Source organism: Bubalus kerabau, unplaced genomic scaffold (genome assembly GCF_029407905.1).
Source record: "Bubalus kerabau isolate K-KA32 ecotype Philippines breed swamp buffalo unplaced genomic scaffold, PCC_UOA_SB_1v2 scaffold_36, whole genome shotgun sequence".
In the NCBI taxonomy this organism is placed as follows: Eukaryota; Metazoa; Chordata; class Mammalia; order Artiodactyla; family Bovidae; genus Bubalus; species Bubalus kerabau.
Window position 1 is genome coordinate 179,549 of NW_026577890.1, and position 20,732 is coordinate 200,280.

The following is a 20,732-nucleotide window of genomic DNA, read 5'->3' on the forward strand; positions in this document are numbered from 1 at the left end:
GGGGAAGCAAATGACTCCACTCTCCTCTCAATTCGCGACACCTATCTCTTGGAGCCCACTGAGTGGCCTACAGGGAGCCAAGCTTCCTGTGGATTTTGGAGAGAGGACTCGGTATTGCTCTCCAGGCCATGCAGAAAAAGAAGGCCCTCATCTCGCGATGACAGGGGCATCTCGTGGGTTTTCTCGAGCTGAGGCACAAGTGTGGTGTTTCCCACGTGGTATGCTGGGAGCTCAGGGAGCATCTTGTGTGGCGCCAGGGAAGTCAGGTCTCCATGCGCGTGGCGAGGGGGAGTGCGTCATTGCTCTCTTGTCATGATAGGGGATTTGGACCTCAAGACGCATTGAAGAAGGACTCTCAAGGTCTTTCTCAGGTTGTGGCAGGAAACCATGGGTTCCCTCGACTCATGCATGTTACGTCAGGGAGCTTCTCAGGTGCCTCTGAGAAATCAGGGATACTGTGGAGTTGGGAGTGAACTCTCGGAACTCCACTGGGTTTGGTGAAATGGAAAAAGGCATCATCTTTAGATAAAGCAGGAACATCAGGTTTCCTCTTCATTTCTGACTCGGATCGCATGTTCCTACAGAGATGGGAGAGGAGAGTCAGGACTCATCTTGTGTGGAGGAATGGAAATCCGCTTGCATCTCGAGTTGTTCACGGGGTGACAGGCCTCTTGTAGAGCAGTATGTGGAACCTGCGGGTTTTTCCAGACGATGCACAGGGGTGTCAGTGCCCCTTTTGTTGTACCTTCATCCACAGGGTTGTCTTCAAAGAGGTGTCTGGTCATCGGGTTCTTCTCAAGAGTGTACTGGGAAATCGGGGTCTTTCAGCATGTGGCACCCCCCATGAGGCCACGTCTCGAAATTTCCCATGAGTCCGGCTTCATCCTGAGGTGCACTGTGAATGTCGGGAACCCCTTTAAGTCAAAGCATGGGAATCGACCCTCTTGTCGCTATCAGGAGGGGAGAAGGGGCTCAAAAGAAGTGGTGCCGGGAACCTCGGTGTTCCCCTCAAATGAAACCGGTGTGTCGGGGAACATTTGGGGTCGCATTAAGGGTGCCAAGTAACGTTTCGCACTTCCACACGGAACGTGGGACTTCTCTTGAGATGCTGTAGTGAGCACGGGCCCCATCTTGTGATGACGGGGGAACCACGTGGTTTTTCTCGAGTTGCGGCAGGGAATTCAGGCTTCCTCTTGTGTTGGCCCAGGGAAGTCCAAATTTCCATACGAGTTGAGAGCTAGAGCTGGGGGTTGGCTCGAGTTACTGCAGGGCAAAAGAGACCTCATCTAGGCTTGTGTCTAGGACCTAATGTTCCTTTCAAGGGGCAACAGGGATCTCGGAGTTGCATTCCAGATCCTCCCGAGGAGTCAGGCCTCTTAAAGAGGGTAATGAATGGACTCCCCTCTCCTCTTGAGTCGCGACGGGTATCTCTTAGAGCCCATTGTGTGGCCTAAAGGGAGTCAAGCCTCCTGTGGAGATTGGAGAGAGGACTCGGGATTGCTCTCCAGGCCATGCAGGAAAAGAAGGCCCTCATATCGTGATGACGGAGGCGTCTTGTGCATTTTCTTGAGGTGCGGTGCCAGGATGGGGTTTCTCACAAGATATGATGGGGAGCTCAGGGAGTCTCTCGTGTGGTGACAGGAAAGTCAGGTCTCCATGCACGTGTGGAGGGGGAGCGCGTCATTGCTCTCGAGTCATGGTAGGGGAATCGGGCCTCAAGAGGCGTTGAAGAACGACTCTCAAGGTCTTTCTCCGGTTGCGGCAGGAAACCCTGGTTTTTCTCGACTTGTGCTGGTGACCTCAGGGAGCTTAACATGGTGCCTCTGAGAAGTCATGGATTCTGTGGAGTTGGGAGGGGCCACTCGGGACACCACTGGGTGTGGTATAATGCAAGAGGGCCTCATCTCGTGTTGAGGAAGGAACCTCAGGGTTCCTCTCCATTTCAGACTCCGATCTCAGGATTCCTGCAGAGTTGGGACAGGAGAGTCAGGCCTCGTATTCTGTGGAGAAATGAAACTTAGCTTGCCTCTCGAGTTGTTCACGAGGTAACAGGTCACTTGTCGAGCTGTATGTGGAACCTGCAGAATTTTCCAAAAGATGCACGGGTGTGCAGGGCCCCTCCTTGTTGTGCCTTCATCCAACGGGATGCATTCGAAGAAGTGTACGGGCATCGGGTTCTTATTAATAGCGGACCAGGAAATGGGGTCTTTCCGCATGTGGCACCACCACGAGGCTACATCTCCAATTTCCTCGTGAGACCGGCCTCATCCTGAGGTGCAATGGGAAGATCGGTAACCCCTTCCAGACAAAGCAGGAGAATCGACACTCCTGTTGCAATCAGGAGGGGAGAAGGGGCTCAAATGATGTGGTGTGGGGACATGGGTGTTCCCCTCGAGTGAGGCATGTATGTTGGGGAACTTTGGGAGTGCCATCATGGGTGCCAAGTACCGTTTTGCACTTCAGTGGGAACGTGGGACTTCTTTTGAGATGCTGTGGCGGGCAAGGGGCTCATGCTGCGAAGACGATGGAACCACGTGGTTTTTCTTGAGTTGCGGCGGAATTCTCGAGTTACGAAGGGGATTTCAGGCTTCCTCTTGTGTTCGCCCTGGGAAGCCCAAACTTCCCTTCGAGTTGCGAGGGAAAGCTGGGGGTTGTGCTCGAGTCAATGCAGGGCCAAAGAGACCTCATCTAGGCGTGTGTCCAGGACCTAATAGTCCTCTCATGGGAAGAAAAGGATCTCGGGGTCGCACTCCAGACTCCCCCGGGGAGTCAGGCCTCACCTCGAGGGGAAGCAAAGGACTGCGCTCTCCTCTCGAGCCGCAACGCGGATCTCTTGGAGCCCACTGATTGGCCTAAAGGGAGTCAAGCTTCCTCTTCAGTTTGGAGAGAGGACTCGGGATTGCTCTCCAGGTCAGGCAGGAAAAGAAGGCACTCACCTCGAGAGGACGGGGGCATCTCAGGGGTTTCCTTGAGCTGCGGCGCCAGTGGGGGCTTTCTCACAAGGAACGACGAGGATCTCAGGAGCCTCTCGTGCGGCACCAGGGAAGCCAGGTCTCCATGGGCGAGGCGAGGGGGAGCGTGTCTTTGCTCTCTAGTCCAGGGAGGGGACAAGGGCCTCAAGACACTTTGAAGAAGGACTCTCGAGGTCTTTCTCGGATGGCGGCAGGAAACCCTCGTTTCTCTCGACTTCTGCCGGAGACCTGAGGGAACTTCCCAGGGTGCCTCTGAGAGGTTAGGGATCCTGTGGAGGTGGCGGGGCCCCTCGGGACTCCGCTGGGTCTGGCGCAACGGAAGAGGGCCTCACCTCGAGGGGAGGCAGGAACCTCAGGCTTCCTCTCCGTTTCGGACTCCGACCGCAGGGTCCCTGCAGAGTTGGGACAGGAGAGTCAGGCCTCGTCTTGTCTGAGGAAGGGAACCCCGCTGGCCTCTCGAGTTGCTCAGGGGGTCTCAGGCCCCTCGTCGAGCTGTGTGTGGAACCCGCGGGTCTTTGCGGACGATGCCCGGGGGTGGCAGTGCCCCTTCGTGTTGTGCCTTCACCCACAGGGTTGCCTTCGAAGAGGGGTCCGGGCCTCGGGTCCTTCTCAAGGGCGGACCGGGGAATCGGTGGCGTTCGGCATGTGGCCCCACCCACGTGGCTCGTCTCGAATTTCCTCGTGAGACCGGCCTCATCCTGAGGTGCGCCGGGAAGGCCGGGAACCCCTTCCAGACCACGCAGGGGAATCGCCTCTCCTGTCGCGATCAGGAGGGGAGAAGGGGCTCAGTTGAAGCGGTGCCGGGACCCTCGGTGTTCCACTCGAGGGAACCCGGCGTATCGGGGAACTTTTGGGGGTCGCATGAAGGCTCTCAGGTCCCGTTTCGCACTTCAGGGCGGAACAGGGGACTTCCCTTGAGACGCCGTCACGGGCAAGGACCTCATCTTGCAAAAAGGTGGGAACCACGTGGTTTTTCTCGAGTTGCAGCGGGATTCTCGTCTTACGACAGGGGATTACAGGCTTCCTCTTTTGTCAGCCCTGGGTAGCCCAACCTTCTATTCTAGTGCGAGGGAAAGCTGGGGGTTGCGCTCGAGTCACTGCAGGGCCAAAGAGACCTCATCTAGGCGTGTGTCCAGGACCTAATGCTCCTCTCCAGGGAAGACAAGGATCTCGGGGTTGCATCCCATGCTCCCCCGGGGAGTCAGGCCTCGCCTCGAGGGGAATCAATGGACTCCGCTCTCCTCCCGAGTCGCGACACTGATATCTTGGTGCCCCCTGAGTGGCCTCAATGGAGTCCAGCCTCCTCTTCACTTTTGAGAGAGGACTCGTGATTGCTCTCCAGGCCAGGCAGGAAAAGAAGGCCCTCACCTCGCGAGGACAGGGGCATCTCAGGGGTTTCCTCGAGCTGCGGCACCCGAGGGGGTTTTCTCCCAAGGCACGACGAGGATCTCAGGGAGCCACTCGTGCGGCGCCAGGGAAGTCATGTCTCCATGCACGTGTCGAGAAGGAGCGCCTCATTGTTCTCGAGTCATGGGAGGGGACTAGGGCCTCAAGACGCGTTGAAGAAGGACTCTCGATGTCTTTCTCGGGTTGCAGCGGGAAAACCTCGTTTCCCTCGCCTTCTGCCGGGGACCTTCGGGAACTTCCCAGGGTGCCTCTGAGAGGTGAGGGACGCTGTGGAGTTGGTGGGGCCTCTCGGGACTCCACTGGGATGGTCGCAATGGAAGAGGGCCTCATCTCGAGTGGAGGCAGGAACCTCAGGCTTCCTCTCCAATTCTGACTCTGATCGTAGTGTCCCTGCAGAGTTGGGACAGGAGAGTCAGGCTATGTCTTTTCTGAGGAATGGAACTCCTCTTGCCTCTCGAGTTGTTCATGGGGTTTCAGGCCCCTTGTCAAACTGTGTGTGGAATCTGCAGGTTTTTCCAGACGATGTCTTATCTTCCATTCGAGATTCGAGGAAGAGCTGGAGGTGCGCTCTAGTCACTGAAGGCAAAAGAGACCCCACCAAGGCTTGTGTTCAGGACCTAATGTTCATGTCAAGGGGCGACAGGAATCTCGGGGTTGCATTCCAGACTCACCCTGGAGTCAGGCCTAGTCTCGAGGGGAAGCAAAGGACTCTGCTCTCCTCTCGAGTCGGACGGGTATGTCTTGCAGCCCACTGAGTGGCTTAAAGGGAGTCAAACCTCCTCTGGTGTTTGGAGGGAGGACACGGGATTGCTCTCCAGGCAATGCAGGAAATGAAGGCCCTCATCTCCCGATGACTGGGGCGTCTCGTAGGTTTTCTCGAGCTGTGGCGCTAGTGTGGGGTTTCTCACGAAGTAAGACTGGGAACTCAGTGAGCCTCTCATGTGGTGCCAGGGCAGTCAGGTCTCTATGCACGTGGTGAGAGGGAGCCCGTCATTGTTCTCGAGTCATGGTAGGGGAATTGGGCCTGAAAACGTGTTAAAGAAGGACTCTCGAGGTCTTTCTTGGGTTGCAGCAGGAAACCCTGGGTTCCATCGACTTGTGCCAGTGACCTCAGGAAGCTTCTCAGCGTGCCTCTGAGAAGTCAGGGTCACTGTGGAGTTGGGAGGGGCCTCTCGGAACTCCACTGGGTTTGGTGCAATGGAAGAGGGCCTCATGACAAGTTGAGGCAGGAACCACAGGGTTCCTCTCCTGGCTTCGAATGCGCCGGATCTGACTCGGATCGCAGAGTCCCTGCAGAGTTGGGACAGGAGAGTCAGACCTCGTCTTGTGTGGAGGAATCGAACTCCGCTTGACTCTCGCGTTGCTCATGGGGTGACAGGCCACTTGTCGATTTGTATGTGGAACTTGCGGGTTTTTCTGGACGATGCACCGGGGTGTCACTGACCCTTCGTGTTGTGCCTTGTTCCACAGGATTGCCTTCGAGTTGGGTTCTGCCATCGGGTTCTTATCAAGAGCGGACCAGGGAATCGGGGTCTTTTGGCATGCCGCACCACCCACGAGGCTATGTCTCGAATTTCCTCCTGAGACTGGCCTCATCTTGATGTGCGCCAGGAAGGTCGGGAACGCCTTCCAGACAAAGCAGGGGAATCGAACCTCCTGTCGCAATCAAGAGGGGAGAAGAGTCTCAGATGAAGTGGTGCCGGGAACCTCGGTGTTCTCCTCAAGTGAGACTGGTATGTCGGGGAACTTTTGGGGTCGCATCAAGGGTTCCAAGTAACTTTTCGCTCTTCAATACGGAACGTGGGACTTCTCTTGAGACGCTGTAGCGGGCAAGGGCCTCATCTTTCGATGACGGGGGAACCACGTGGTTTTTCTTGAGTTGGGGCGGGATTCTCGAGTTACAACCGGGAATTCAGGCTTCCTCTTCAACTGGCCCAGGGAAGTCCAGTTTTCATTCGAATTGTGAGTTAGAACTGGGGATTGCTCTCGAGACACTGCAGGGCCAAATAGACCTCATCTAGGCTTGTGTCCAGGACCTAATGTTCCTCTGCTGGGGCGAAAGCGATCTCAGCATTGCATTCTCAACTCACCCGGGGAGTCAGGCCTCATCTCGAGGGGAAGCCAAGGACACCGCTCTCCTGTCAAGTCGCGACGGGTATATCTTGGAGCTCACTGTGTGGCCTAAAATGAGTCAAGCCTCCTGTGGAGTTTGGAGAGAGGACTCAGGATTGCTCTCCAGGCCATACAGCAAAAGAAGGCCCTCATCTCGTGAGGACTGGGGCGTCTCGTGGGTATTCTCGAGCTGCGGCTCCAGTGTGGTGTTGCTCACGAGGTATAATGGGGAGCTCAGGGAGCCTCTCCTGTGGTGCCAGGGAAGTCAGGTTTCTATGCTCGTGGCTAGGGGGAGCGCGTCATTGCTCTCGAGTCATGGTAGGGGAATCGCACCTCAAGACGCGTTGAAGAAGGACTCTCGAGGTCTTTTACGGGTTGGGGCAGGAAACACTTGGTTCCCTCGACTTGTGCCGGTGATCTCAGGAAGGTCTAAGGGTGCCTCTGAGAAGTCAGGGATACTGTGCAGTTGGGACTGGTCTCTCGGGACTCCACTGGGTTCGGTGCAATGGAAGAGGGCCTCATCTCGAGTGGAGGCAGGAAACTCATGTTTCCTCTCCTGACTTCCCCTGGGCCAGATCTGACTTGGATCGCAGTTTCGCTGCAGAGTTCGAACAGGAGAGTCAGGCCTCGTCTTGTGTGGAGGAATGGAACTCTGCTTGCCTCTCCAGTTGTTCACGGGGTGACAGGTCACTTCTCGAGCTGTGTGTGGTACCTGCGGCTTTCTCCGGACGATACCCAGGGGTGTCAGTGCCCCTAAGTGTTGTGCCTTCATCAAAAGGGTTATCTTCAAAAAGGTGTCCGGGCTTCAGGATCTTATCAAGAGCTGACCGGGAAATCGGGGTCTTTCGGCATGTGTCACCAACCACGTGGCTATGTCTCGAATATCCTCGTGAGACCGGCCTCATCCTGAGATGCACCGGGAAAGGCGGGAACCCCTTCAAGACAAAACAGGGGAATCGACCCTCCTGTCGCGATCAGGAGGGGAGAAGGGGCCCAGATGTAGTGGTGCCGGGAACCTCGGTGTTCTCCTCGAGTCAGACTGGTGTGTCGAGGAACTTTTGAGGGCACATCAAGGGTGCCAATACCGTTTCGCACTTCAAGACGGAACGTGGGACTTCTCTTGAGACGCTGTAGGGGGCAAGGGCCTCATCTTGGGATGACGGGGGAACCACGTGGCGTTTCTCGAGTTGTGGCGGCATTCTCGAGTTTCGACGGGGAATACAGTCTTCCTCATGTGTTGGGCCAGGGAAGTCCTATCTTCCATTCGAGTTTAAAGGGAGAGCTGGGGATTGCTCTCGAGTCACTGCAGGGCAAAATAGACCTCATCTAGGCTTGTGTCCAGGACTTAATGCTCGTCCCTAGGGGCGACAGGGATCTTGGGGTTGCATACCAGACTCACCCGGGGAATCAGGCCTCGTCTCGAGGGGAAGCAAAGAACTCCGCTGTCCTTTTGAGTCGCGATGGGTATCTCTTGGAGCCCACTGTGTGCCCTAAAGGGAGTCAAGCCTCCTGTGCTGTTTGGATAGAGGACTCGGGATTCCTCTCCAGGCCATGCAGGAAAAGAAGGCCCTCATCTCGCGATGATGGCGGCGTCTTGTGGGTTTTCTAGACTGCTGCACTAGTGCCAGGTTTCTGACGAGGTACGAGAGGGAGCTCAGGGAGCCTCTCGTGTGGCGCCAGGGAAGTCAGGTCCCCATGAGATGGCTAGGGGGAGCTCGTCATTGCTCTCAAGTCATGGTAGGGTAATCGGGCCTCAAGACGGGTTGAAGAAGGACTCTCAAGGTCTTTCTCGGGTCACTGCATAAAACCCGGGGTTCCCTTGACTTGTGCCTGCGACCTCAGGGAGCTTCTCAGAGTGCCTCTGAGAAGTCAGGGATACTGTGCAGTTTGGAGGGGCCTCTCGAGACTCCTCTGCATTTGGTGGAATGTAAGAGGGACTCATCTCGAGTTGAAGCAGGACCTCAGTGTTCCTCTCCATTTCTAACTCAGATCGCAAGGTCCCTGCATGTTGGTACAGGAGAGTCAGGCCTCGTCTTTTCTGGAGGATGGGACTGCTCTTGCCTCTCGAGTTGTTCTCGAGGTGACAGGCCACTTGTCGAGCTGTGTGTGTAACCTGCCCGTTTTTCCGGATGATGCACAGGTGTGTTAGTGCCCCTTCGTGTTGTACCTTCATATTCAAGGCTGCCTTCCAAGAGGTGTCCGAGCATCGGATTCTTATCAAGAGCGGACCGGGAAATTGGAGTCTTTCAGCAAGTGGCACCACCCACAAAGCTACGTATCGAATTTCCCCATGAGACCGGCCTCATCCTGAGTTGTGCAGGGAAGGTCGGGCCCCCTTGCAGACAAAGCAGGGGAATCGACCCACCGGTCACGATCAGGAGGGGAGAAGGAGCTTAAATGAAGTGGTGCCGGGAACCTCGGTGTTCCCCTTGAGTGAGACCAGCGTGTTGGGGGACTTTTGGGGTCGCATCAAGGGTGCCAAGTACCGTTTCGCATTTCAAGACGGAACCTGGGACATCTTTTGAAACGCTGTAGCGGGCAAGGGCCTCATCTTGCGATGACGGGAGAACCACGTGGATTTGCTCGAGTTGCAGCGGGATTCTCGAGTTATGACCGGGAATTTAGGCTTCCTCTTTTGGCTTTGAAATCCAATCTTCCATTCGGGTTGCGAGGGGGAGCTGGGGATTGCGCTAGAGTCACTGCAGGGCAAAAGAGACCTAATCTAGGCTTGTGTCCAGGATCTAACGTTGCTCTCCAGGGGCGACAGGGATCCCGGGTTTTCATTCCAGACTCATCTGGGGAGTCAGTTCTCACCTCGAGGGTAAGCAAAGAATTCCGCTCTCGTCTCGAGTCGCGATGGGTATCTCTTGGAGACCAATGTGTGTACTAAAGGGAGTCAAGCCTCCTGTGGAGTTTGGAGAGAGGACTCGGGATTGTACTCCAGGCCATGCAGGAAAAGAAGGCCCTCATCTCGAGATGACGGTGGCGTCTCATGGGTTTTCTCGAGCTGCGGAGCCAGTGTGGGGTGTCTCATGAAGTACCACGGGGATCTCACGGAGCCTCTTGTGTGGCGCCAGGAAAATCCAGTATTCCATTCGAGTTGCAAGTTAGAACTGGGGATTGCTCTCCAGTCACTGCAGGGCAAAATAGACCTCATCTACGCTTGTGTCCAGGACCTAGTGTTCCACTACTGGGCCAACAGGGATCTCAGGGTTGCATTCTCGACTCACCCGGAGAGTCAGGCCTCGTCTTGAGGGGAAAAAAAGGACTCCGCTCTCCTGTCGAGTCGCGACGGGTATCTCTTGGAGCCCACTGCGTGGCGTAAAGGGAGTGAAGCCACCTATGGAGTTTGGAGAGATTTCTCGGGATTGTTTTCCTGGCCATGCAGGAATAAAGGCCCTCATCTCGCGATGACGGGGGCATCTCGTGGGTTTTCTCCAGCTGCGGCGCCAGTATCAGATTTCTCACGAGGTACAACGGGGAGCTCAGAGAGCCTCTCGTGTGGTGCTAGGGATGTCAGGTCTCCGTGCGTGTGGTGAAGGGGAGTGCGTGATTTCTCTCGAGTAATTGTAGGCGAATCGGGCCTCAAGACGCATTGAAGAAGGACTCTCGAGGTCTTTCTCGGGTTGCGGCAGGGAACCCTGGGTTCCCTGATTTGTGTCGGTGACCTCAGGAAACTTCTAAGGGTGCCTCTGAGAAGTCAGGGACACTGTGAATTTGGGAGGGGCCCTTCGTTACTCAACTGGGTTTGGTGCAATCGAAGAGGGCCTCATCTCGAATGGAGGCAGGAACGTCAGGGGTCCTCTCCATTTCTGACTCGGGTAGCAGGGTACCTGCAGAGTATGGAGAAGAGAGTCACGCCTCGTCTTCTGTGGAGGAATGGATTTCCCCTTGCCTTTCGAGTTGTTCACGGAGTGACAGGCCACTTGTTGAGCTGAGTGTGGAACCTGTGGGTTTTTCCGGACGATGCACGGGGGTGTCAGTGCCCCTTCGTGTTGTGCCTTCATCCGCAGGGTTGCCTTCAAAGAGGTTTCCGGGCATCGGTTTCTTTTCAAGAGCGTACCGGAAAATTGGGGTCTTTCAGCATGTGGTACAACCCACGAGGCTACGTCTCGAATTTCCTCGGGATACCAGCCTCATCCTTAGGTGCGCTGGGAAGCTCGGGAACCCCTTGCAGACAAAGCAGGGGAATCGACCCACCGCTCGCGATCAGAAGGGGAGAAGGGGCTCAGATGAAGTGGTGCCGGGAACTTCGGTGGTCCCCTCGAGTGAGACCGGTATGTCACGGCACTTTTGAGTTCGCATCAAGGGTGCCAAGTACAGTTTCGCACTTCAAGACGGAACGTGGGAATTCTCTGGAGATGCTGTAGCGGGCAAGGGCCTCATATTGCGATGACGAGGGAAACACGTGGTTTTTCTCGAGTTGAGGCGGGATTCTCGAGTTACAACGGGGAATTCAGGCTCCCTCTTGTGTTGGCCCAGGAAGTCCAATCTTCCATTCAACTTGTCAGAGAGAGCTGGGGGTTGCTCTCGAGTCACTTCAGGGCAAAGAGTCCTCATCTAGGCTTGGGTCCAGGACGTAATGTTCCTCTCCAGGGGCGACAGGGATATCGGGGTCGCATTCCAGTCTCACCCGGTGGGTCACGCCTCGTCTCGAGTGGAAGCAAAGGACTCCACTATCCTCTCGAGACGGGACGCGTAACTCTTGGAGCCCAATGAGTGGCCTAAAGGGAGTCAAGCGTCCTGTGTAGCTTGGACAGAAGGCTCACGCTTGATCTGCATACCATGCAGTTAAAGATGGCCCTCCTCTCGTGATGACGGGGGCGTCTCATGGGTTTTCTCGAGCTGCGGCGCCAGTGTGGGGTTTCTCACGAGATATGATGGGGAGTTCAGGGATCCTCTTGTGCGGCGCCAGAGAAGCCTGACTCCATGCGTGTGGCCAGGCAGATCGCGTCATTGCTCTCGAGTCATGGGAGGGACTAGGGCCTCAAGAGGCATTTAAGAAGGACTCTCAAGGTCTTTCTTGGGTTGGGGCGGGAAACACTCGTTTCCCTCGACCTCTACAGGGGACCTTAGGGAACTTCCCAGGTGCCTCTGAGAGGTGAGGGATACTGAGGAGTTAGAGGGGCCTCTCGGGACTCGACTAGGTTTGACGAAATGAAAGAGGGCCTCATCTCGATTGGAGGCAGGAACCTCAGGCTTCCTCTCCATTTCTGACTCCGACTGCAGGGTCCCTGCAGGGTTGGGACAGGAGAGTCAGGCCTCGTCTTGTCTGAGTAATGGAACTCTGCTTGCCTCTTGAGTCGTTCAGTGGGTTTCAGGCCCCTTGTCGAGCTGTGTGTGGAACCTGCGGGTGTTTCCAGAAGATGCACAGGGGTGTCATTGCCCCTTCATTTTGTGCCTTCCCCCACAGGGTTGCCTTCAAAGAGGTGTCCGGGCATCGGGTTCATTTCAAGAGCGGACCAGGAAATCGGGGTCGTTCGGCATGTGGCAGCACCAACGTGTCTCATCTCGAATTTCCTCGTGAGACCAGCATCATCCTGAGGTGCGCCGGGAAGGCCGGGAACACCTTCCACACAAAGAAGGGGAATCGACTCTCCTGTCGTGATCAGGTGGGGAGATGGGGCTCAGATGAAGTGGGGCCGGGACTCTAGGTGTTCCACTCGAGGGAACCCGGCATTTCAGGGAACTTTAGGGGTCGCAACAAGGGAGCCAAGTACCGTTTCCCACTTCAGGACGGAACATGTGACTTCCCTGGGGACGCTGTAGCGGGCAAGGGCCTCATTCTGTGAAGACGTTGGAACCACGTGGTTTTTCTCGAGTTGAGTCTGGATTCTCGAAAACGACGGGGATTACAGGCTTCCTCTTGGGTTGGCCCTGGGAAGCCCAATCTTCCCCTGGAGTTGCGAGGGAAAGCTGGGGGTTCTGCTCGAGTCACTACAGGGCCAAAGAGACCTCATCGAGGCGTGTGTCCAGGACCTAATATTCCTCTCAAGGGAAGACAGGGATCTCGGGTTTCCATTCCAGACTCCCCCGGGGAGTCAGGCCTCGCCTCGAGGGGAAGCAGAGGACTCCGCTTTCCTCTCAAGTCGCGACACGGATCTCTTGGAGCCCAATGAGTGGACTCAAGGGTGTCGAGCCTCCTCTTCAGTTTGGAGAGAGGACTCGGGATTGCTCTCCAGGCCAGGCAGGAAAAGAAGGCCCTCATCTAGCGATGACGGGGGCGTCTCATGGATTTCCTCAGGCTGCGGCTCCCATGGGGGTTTTCTCACGAGGCACGACGAGGACCTCAGGGAGCCTCTCGTGCGGTGCCAGGGAACTCATGTCTCCATGCGCACGGCGAGGGGGAGCTGGTCATCACTCTCGAGTCATGGGAAGTGACTAGGGCCTCAAGACGCGTTGAAGAAGGACTCTCGAGGTCTTTCTCGGGTGGCGGCGGGAAACCCTCGTTTCCCTCGACTTCTGCAGGGGACTATAGGGAACTTCCCATGGTGACTCTGAGAGGTGAGGGATGCTGTGGAGTTGGCAGGGCCTCTCGGGACTCTGCTGGGTTCGGCGCAATGGAAGAGGGCCTCATCTCGAGGGGAGGCAGGAACCTCAGGCTTCCTCTCCGATTCTGACTCCGACTGCACGGTCCCTGCAGTGTTGGGACAGGAGAGTCATGCCTCGTCTTGTCTGAGGAATGGAATTCTGGTTGCCTCTCGAGTTGTTCCGGGAGTCTCAGGCCCCTTGTCGAGCTGTGTGTAGACCCTGCGGGTTTTTCCGGATGATGCACGGGGGTGTCAGTGCCCCTTCGTGTTGTGCCTTCACTCACAGGGTTGCCTTCGAAGAGGTGTCCGGGCATCGGGTTCTTATCAAGAGCGGACCGGATAATCGGGGTCGTTCGGCACGTGGCACCTCACACATGGCTAGTCTCGAATTTCCTCCTGAGACCGGCCTCATCCTGAGGTGCACCAGGAAGGCCGGGAACCCCTTCCAGAGAAAGCAGGGGAATCGACTCTCCTGTCGCGATCAGGAGGGGAGAAGGGGCTCAGATGAAGTGGTGCCGGGACCCTCGGTGTTCCCCTCGAGGCACCCAGCGTGTCGGCGAACTTTTGCGGTCTCATCAAGGGTGTCAAGTACCGTTTCACACTTAAGGACGGAACATGGGACTTCCCTGGAGACGCCGGGAATTTCGGTCTTCCCCTGGAGTGAGACCGGTATGTTGGGGAACTTTGGGGTCGCATCAAGGGTGCCAAGTAGCATTTCGAACTTTAAGATGGAACGTGGGACTTCTCTTGAGACTCTAGCTGGCAAGGGCCTCATATTGCGATGAAGGGGGAACCACATGGTTTTTAAGACTTGAGGCTGAATTCTCGAATTACGATGGGATATTCAGACTTCCTCTTGTGTTGACCGTGGGAAGACCAATCTTCCATTCAAATTGTGAGGGAGAGATGGAGGTTGCTCTCGAGTCACTGTAGGGCAAAATAGACCTCATCTAGGCTTGTGTCTAGGACATAATGTTCCACTCCAGGGGCGACAGGGATCTCGGGGTTGCATTCCAAACTCACCCGGGGAGTCAGGCCTCGTCTCGAGGGAAGCAAAGGACTCCGCTCTCCTCTCGAGTCGCACCGGGTATTTCTTGGACCCAACTGAGTGGCCTAAAGGGAGTCAATCCTCCTGTGAAGTTTGGAGAGAGGACCAGGAATTGCTCTCCAGGTCAGGCAGGAAAAGAAGGCCCCCATCTCTCCTTGACGGGGGCATCTTGTGGTTTTTCTCGAACTGCGGCGCCACTGTGGGTTTTCTCACGAGGTACGATGGGGTACTCAGGGAGCCTCTTGTGTGGTACTAGGGAAGTCAGTTTTCCTGCTTGTGGCGAGGGGAGCGCGTCCTTGCTCTGGAGTCATGGTAGGGGAATCGGGCATCAAGAGACGTTGAAAAAGGACTCTCCAAGTCTTTCTCGGGTTACTTCAGGAAACTCTGGGTTCCCTCGACTTGTGCCAGTGACCTCAGGTAGCTTCTCAGGGAGCCTCTGAGAATTCAGGGATACTGTGGTGTTGGGAGGGGCCTTTCGGGACACCACTGAGTTTGGTTCAATGGAAGAGGGCCTCTTCTCTAGTTGAGGCAGGAACCTCAGGCTTCCTCTCCATTTCTGACTCCGATCGCAGGGTCCCTGAAGAGTTGGGCCAGGAGGGTAAGGCCTCGTCTTGTGTGAAGGAATGCAACTTCACTTGCCTCTCGAGTTGTTCACGGGGTGACAGTCCACATTTGGAGCTGTGAGTGGAATCGGCGGGTTTTTCCAGATGATGCATGGGGATGTCAGTGTCCCTTCGTGTTGTGCCTTCATCCACAGGGTTGCCTTCGAAGAGATGTCCGGGCGTCAGGTTCTTATCTAGAGTGGACCGGGAATTCGGGATCTTTCAGCATGTGGCACCAACCATGAGGCTACTTTTCGAATTTCCTCATGAGACCGGCCTCATCCAGAGGTTCGCGGGGAACGTCGGGAACCCCTTGCAGACAAAGCATGGGAGTCGACCCTCCTGTCGCGATCAGGAGGGGTGAAGGGGCTCACAGGAAGTGGTGCCGTGAACTTTGGTGTTTCCCTCGAGTGAGACCGGTATGTCAGGGAACTTTGGGGTTCGCATCAAGGGTGCCAAGTACCGTTTTGTACTTCAGGATGGAACGTGGGACTTCTCTTGATACGCTGTAGCGGCCAAGGGCCTCATCTTGCGATGACGGGGGAGCCACGTGGTTTTTCTCGAGTTGCGGCGGGATTCTCGAGTTACGACGGGGATTTCAGGCTTCCTCTTGTGTTGGGCCAGGGAAGTCCAATCATCCATTCGAGTTGCAACCGAGAGCTGGGGGTTGCGCTCGAGTCACTGCAGGGCAAAGGAGACCTCATCTAGGCTTGTGTCCAGGACCTAATGTTCCTCTCCAAGGGCCACAGGGATCTCAGGTTTGCATTCCAGACTCACCCAGGGAGTCAGGCCTCGTGTCGAAGGGAAGCAAAGGACTCCGCTCTCCTTTCGAGTCGCGACGGGTACCTCTTGGAGCCCACTTTGTGGCCTAAAGGGAGTCAAGCCTCCTGTGAAGTTTGGAGAGAGGACTTGGGACTGCTCTCCAGGCCATGCAGGAAAAGATGGCCCTCATCTCGCGATGACGGAGGGGTCTTGTGGGTTTTCTCGAGCTGCGGAGCCAGTGTGGGGTTTCACACGAGGTACGTCAGGGAGCTCAGGGAGCCTCTCATGTCGCGCCAGGGAAGTCAGGTCTCCATGTGCGTGGCGAGGGGGAGCGGGTTATTGCTCTCGAGCCATGGTAGGGGAATCTGACCTCAAGACGCATTGAAGAAGGACTCTCGAGGTCTTTCTTCGATTGTGGCAGGAAACCCTTATTTCCCTCGACGTTTGCCGGTGGCCTCAAGGAGCTTCTCAGAATCCCTATGAGAAGTCAGGGATACTGTGGAGATGGGAGTGGCCTCTCGGGACTCTACTGGGTTTGTTTTAATGGAAGAGGGCCTCATCTCGGGTTGAGGCAGGAACCTCAGGTTTCCTCTCCATTTCTGACTCAGATCGAAGCGTGCCTGCAGAGTTGGGATTGGATACTCAGGCCTCGTCTTGTCTGAGGAAGGGAACTCCGCTTGCCTCTCTCGTTGTTTAAGGGGTGACAGGCCAGTTGTGGAGCTGTATGTGGATCCTGTGGGATTTTCCGGACGATGAACAGGGTTGCCAGTGCCCCCTCGTGTAGTGCCTTCATCCACAGGGTTGCCTTAGAAGAGGTGTCCGGGCATCGGGTTCTTATCAAGAGCAAGACCGAGAAATCGTGGTCTTTCGGCACGTGGCACCAACACGAGGCTACGTCTCGAATTTCTTTGTGAGACTGGCCTCATCCTGAGGTGCGCCATGAAGGTCGGGAACCCCTTCTAGACAAAGCAGGGGGATCGACCTTCCTGCCGTGATCAGGAGCGGATAAGGGGCTCAAATGAAGTGGTGCCAGGAACTTCGGTGTTCCCTTGGAGTGAGACCGGTATATTGGGGAACTTTTGGGGTCGCATCAAGGGTGCCAAGTAGCATTTCGAACTTTATGACGAAACATGGGACTTCTCTTGAGACTCTGTAGCGGGCAAAGGCCTCATATTGCGATGAATGGAGAACCACGTGGTTTTTAAGAGTTGCGGCGGGATTCTCGAGTTACAACGGGAAATTCAGACTTCCTCTTGTGTTGGCCCAGTGAAGACCAATCTTCCATTCGAATTGCGAGGGAGAGATGGGTGTTGCTCTCGAGTCACTGTAGGGCAAAATAGACCTCATCTAGGCTTTTGTCCAGGACATAATGTTCCTCTCCAGGGGCAACAGGGATCTCGGGGTTGCATTCCAGACTCACCCGAGGTAAGGCCTCGTCTCGAGGGGAAACAAAGTACTCTGCTGTCCTCTCAAGTCGCGACAGGTATCTCTTGGAGCCCATTGAGTGGCCTAAAGGGAGTAAAGCCTCCTGTGAAGTTTGGAGAAAGGACCAGGGATTGCTCTCCAGGTCAGGCAGGAAAAGAAGTCCCCAATCTCGCGATGACGGTGGCATCTCGTGGGTTTTCCCGAGCTGCGGCGCCAGTGTGGGGTTTCTCACGAGGTATGACGGGGAGCTCAGGGAGCCTCTCATGTGGCGCCAGTGAAGTCAGGTGTCCATGCGCATGGCGAGGGGGAGCGTGTCATTGCTCTCGAGTCATGGTAGGGGAATCCGGCCTCAAGACGCGTTGAAGACAGACTCTTGAGGTCTTTCTCGGGTTGCGGCAGGAGACCCTGTGTTCCCTCGACTTGTGCCGGTGACCTCAGGGAGTTGCTCAGGGTTCCTCTGAGAAGACACTGATACTGTGGTGTTGGGAGGGGCCTCTCGGGACTCCACTGCGTTTGGTGCAATGGAAGATTGCCGGGAGCCAGCGAGAGACATTCCACTCGTGACAAATGTCATGAGGAAAGAGTCTCGGCATACGCAAAGGCGGGATCGAGCCTCCGGGAGTTCCCCCGTATATTCTTGAGCATCTACCCCCAAAAACCAAAGTCTGCCTTTTTTATGGCTTTGTTCTCTCACCTCTGACATTACTGGGGATGTCCCCTACCACCATCTCACTCTCTCTGTCAAAGAGCTAACTTACAGCTCCAACTAATAATGTTCCTGGGCAATTAGTAGTGTTTAAATCCAAACCCCTCAGATGGTTTTCTAACTCGCCTGACAAGTTTACCCGGTCTCCTACAGCTATGCATACGATTGTGTACAGTCTCCCAGCCTCGAGACGCACGGGAAGTTTAAGATATTCAAATAGCTTAGAGCCTCTCAGAGAGTTAGAAACTGTCAGAATAAAACTAGTAAAAGATTTCATTGATGAACCAACCCTTTTTGCCAAGTTTCCACATCCCCTGAATTGTATCCTTGAATGTGTGTTAATTAATATAGTTGGTATGTAGAAAAAATAAGTAGTGGCCTTGATGTTAGTAACTTTAGACCCTTAAGGTAATAAATTCTTTTCTTTGTTGTAAACCCATTACACATCCTACCTATAGGAATGCAATTTTATCTTCGAAAGATGGCGCCAAACCTTAAACAATTACTCTTAGAGAAAATAACTCTTATGGTTGATAAGTCTTTGTCAAGAGTCATAAAATGTTAATAGGTCTTCTGGCCAGAAGATGATGTAAATCATCTAAACCATTTTAATACGATAAATCTGCAGAAAAGAAACCCTGGTTTTTGATAAGGATTAAAGACTGCTGACTTTGCATCCCCTATTATCCTCTATGTGTAACTTAGGGTATTAAAACCTGTGTTGAAAATAAAGCTACGGGCCTTGCTCGCCAACGCTTGGTCTCCCCATGTCATTATTCCCCTCAATTTTCAGATGAGTGTCCATCTGGAGCGCGGATATCCTCTGCGACCATTTATTTGCCTGGGCTTCGAAGACCTACTCGATAAGGTGTCTAAGGTGGGGCAACTTCCTCTATTCTAGAGGGCACTTGCAGCCTCCGTGGTCAGAGCTAACCTGGTGTCATGGGTTATATTGATTTTCCGCGTAAACCAAGCTACTCAGCTGCTTTTCTCCACTGAATTTTCCTACTGAGCTATCCTCATTCTATTACTCTGTATATCTTTGATGAATAAATAAATATATAAATAGGTCGCCTACTCCATCTTCCCTTCAAATACCCTGGATCAGCTGGGGCTGGACCTCTGCAGGTGGCGCCCGAGACAGGCATTTCGAAGGTAAATCCCCAACCCCATTCCCCCAGTGTTCAGTTTTCGGGACAGATAGGATCCCACTTAGGGGGCTGCAGATCCCCCTGTAGAATAGACAGGGCGAGAGGAGTGGGAAGTGTTGAAGAGTTAGAGAGAAAAAACGGTTTCTAAAAAGGCTGACAAAAAGGGCCTAATCTTTAGATAGCTAAAAGCAAAATCTTTTACTATCCTTAATTTTCTGACATGGGCAACACTGAATCAAATGAAAGACAACTCTTTATAGGAGTAATTTTACAGTTATTAAGTAAAAGAAGAATCAAGGTTAAAACATCTTCCATTCAATCATTTTTTTACATTTGTACAAGACCACTGCCCTTGGTTTCTACAACAAGGCACTGTTAACCTAGATATCTTGAAAAAAACTAGGGAAACAGCTAAGAGCTTATTGTGCTCAGCAAGGTTTGGAAAAAATCCCTACTTACACCTTTCCTCTGTGGAATATGACTAGAGATGTTTTAGATCCAGCTCATGAATTTGAAAAGGTACCTGTTAAAGTGGAAAGTAAAGTTGGAAAAGTACCTGTTAAACAAAAAAGCAAATCTGAAAAGGTACCTGTTATAAAGAAAAGTGAAAATGAAGAGGCTATACCTAGCTATCGACAGCTAAATGAATGGCTAGCCGCTATGACTGCCAATGAGCATGTAAAAGATAGGGATGAAAAGAAAGATCAGCTCTCCCCTCAATTTGAAAAAGGTTTAGAGGAAACAGCAGATCGATGCCATTCTGATGAGGATTGTTGTTTTTTGTTTTTTTTTTTTAGCTAAAGATGCTCCTAAAAGTTTAAGAAAACATCCCTAATCAGACCATCCGCTCCTAGGAGGTTGAGGGAAACATCCCCGATCAGACAGTTCGTAAGATTTAGTTACCAAACAGTTAAAGGATCTCCGGAACAGAAGAGGAAAACTTCGGGACGCTCCCATCCCCCTATGCCTCCTCCTCCATGTCGGGGTAAAGGGCCACCGCTAGGAGTTTCCCGGAGAAGGATTTTCTCTAGTCCCAAGGATGAACTCGATCCTCACCTTGAGGCTTCTTTTCTAGTCCCCTCTGAAGTTTAGCCAGGGTAAAGAGGTTACAAAATAAATAAAAATATTCTCTAAAATTAAAAAAAAAATTAAAAATGGATTTCTCTGCATCTAAGAATAGACAAATATTTATTGACTGTGGAATATGATTAGAAATGTCCTGGACCTCCGTCACGAGGCTGTTAAATAGCCTATGGGGGAGGCTATAGAGGTGGATGGTGGTGAGTCTCCATTTACTGCACAGTTCATATTTTCTGCCATTGAAAAAAAAAAAAGGAGGGAGAAAGTGGTCTACCTCCCGAGGAAGGAGAGGGCTTACAGGACGCTGCGGCCGAGAGCCCTGGCGAGCTCCCTCCCCCTCTGCACAAACCTTTAAAAAACTTATCCACCACTTTCTGATTTAAGGAGACCACCACCGCCTTCGATTGTGCCTCCCAGGACCCAGGAGTTCCCCACTTTGCCCCCAAAGCCTCCCAAAGTGTTGCCTAAGACTGAGGAAGATAAAAAGTTTTTTAAACAAAGGAGCTTTTAGTACACAATATTCAGAGCGTGCTCCTTGGAGAAAACTCCCTCAGGGGGGTCTCACCCAGGCTAGGAGAAAAGCGAAAAGGCAAGGAGATTTAATAACAATATTAACCCCTGATGTGCCACTTACTCCAATTCCAACCGGAGTGGCTGGCCCCCTATCTGAGGACATTGTAAGATTTGTCCTGGGGCGTAGCTCGCTTTCTTTTAAAAAAAAATTAAATAAAAAAAAAAAGAAAGAAAAGAAATTTCGCTGGTGCATGGTGTAGTAGATTCTGATGATATTGAGAAATTAAAGTCTTGATCTCACTGCCTATCAAAACTGTACAAATTAATAAAGGTCAAAGAGTAACACAGCTTTTACTTTTACCTTACTATCAGACAAGGAAAAACTTGACTTCTCAAGCTAAGAGCCACAAAACATTTGGATCTA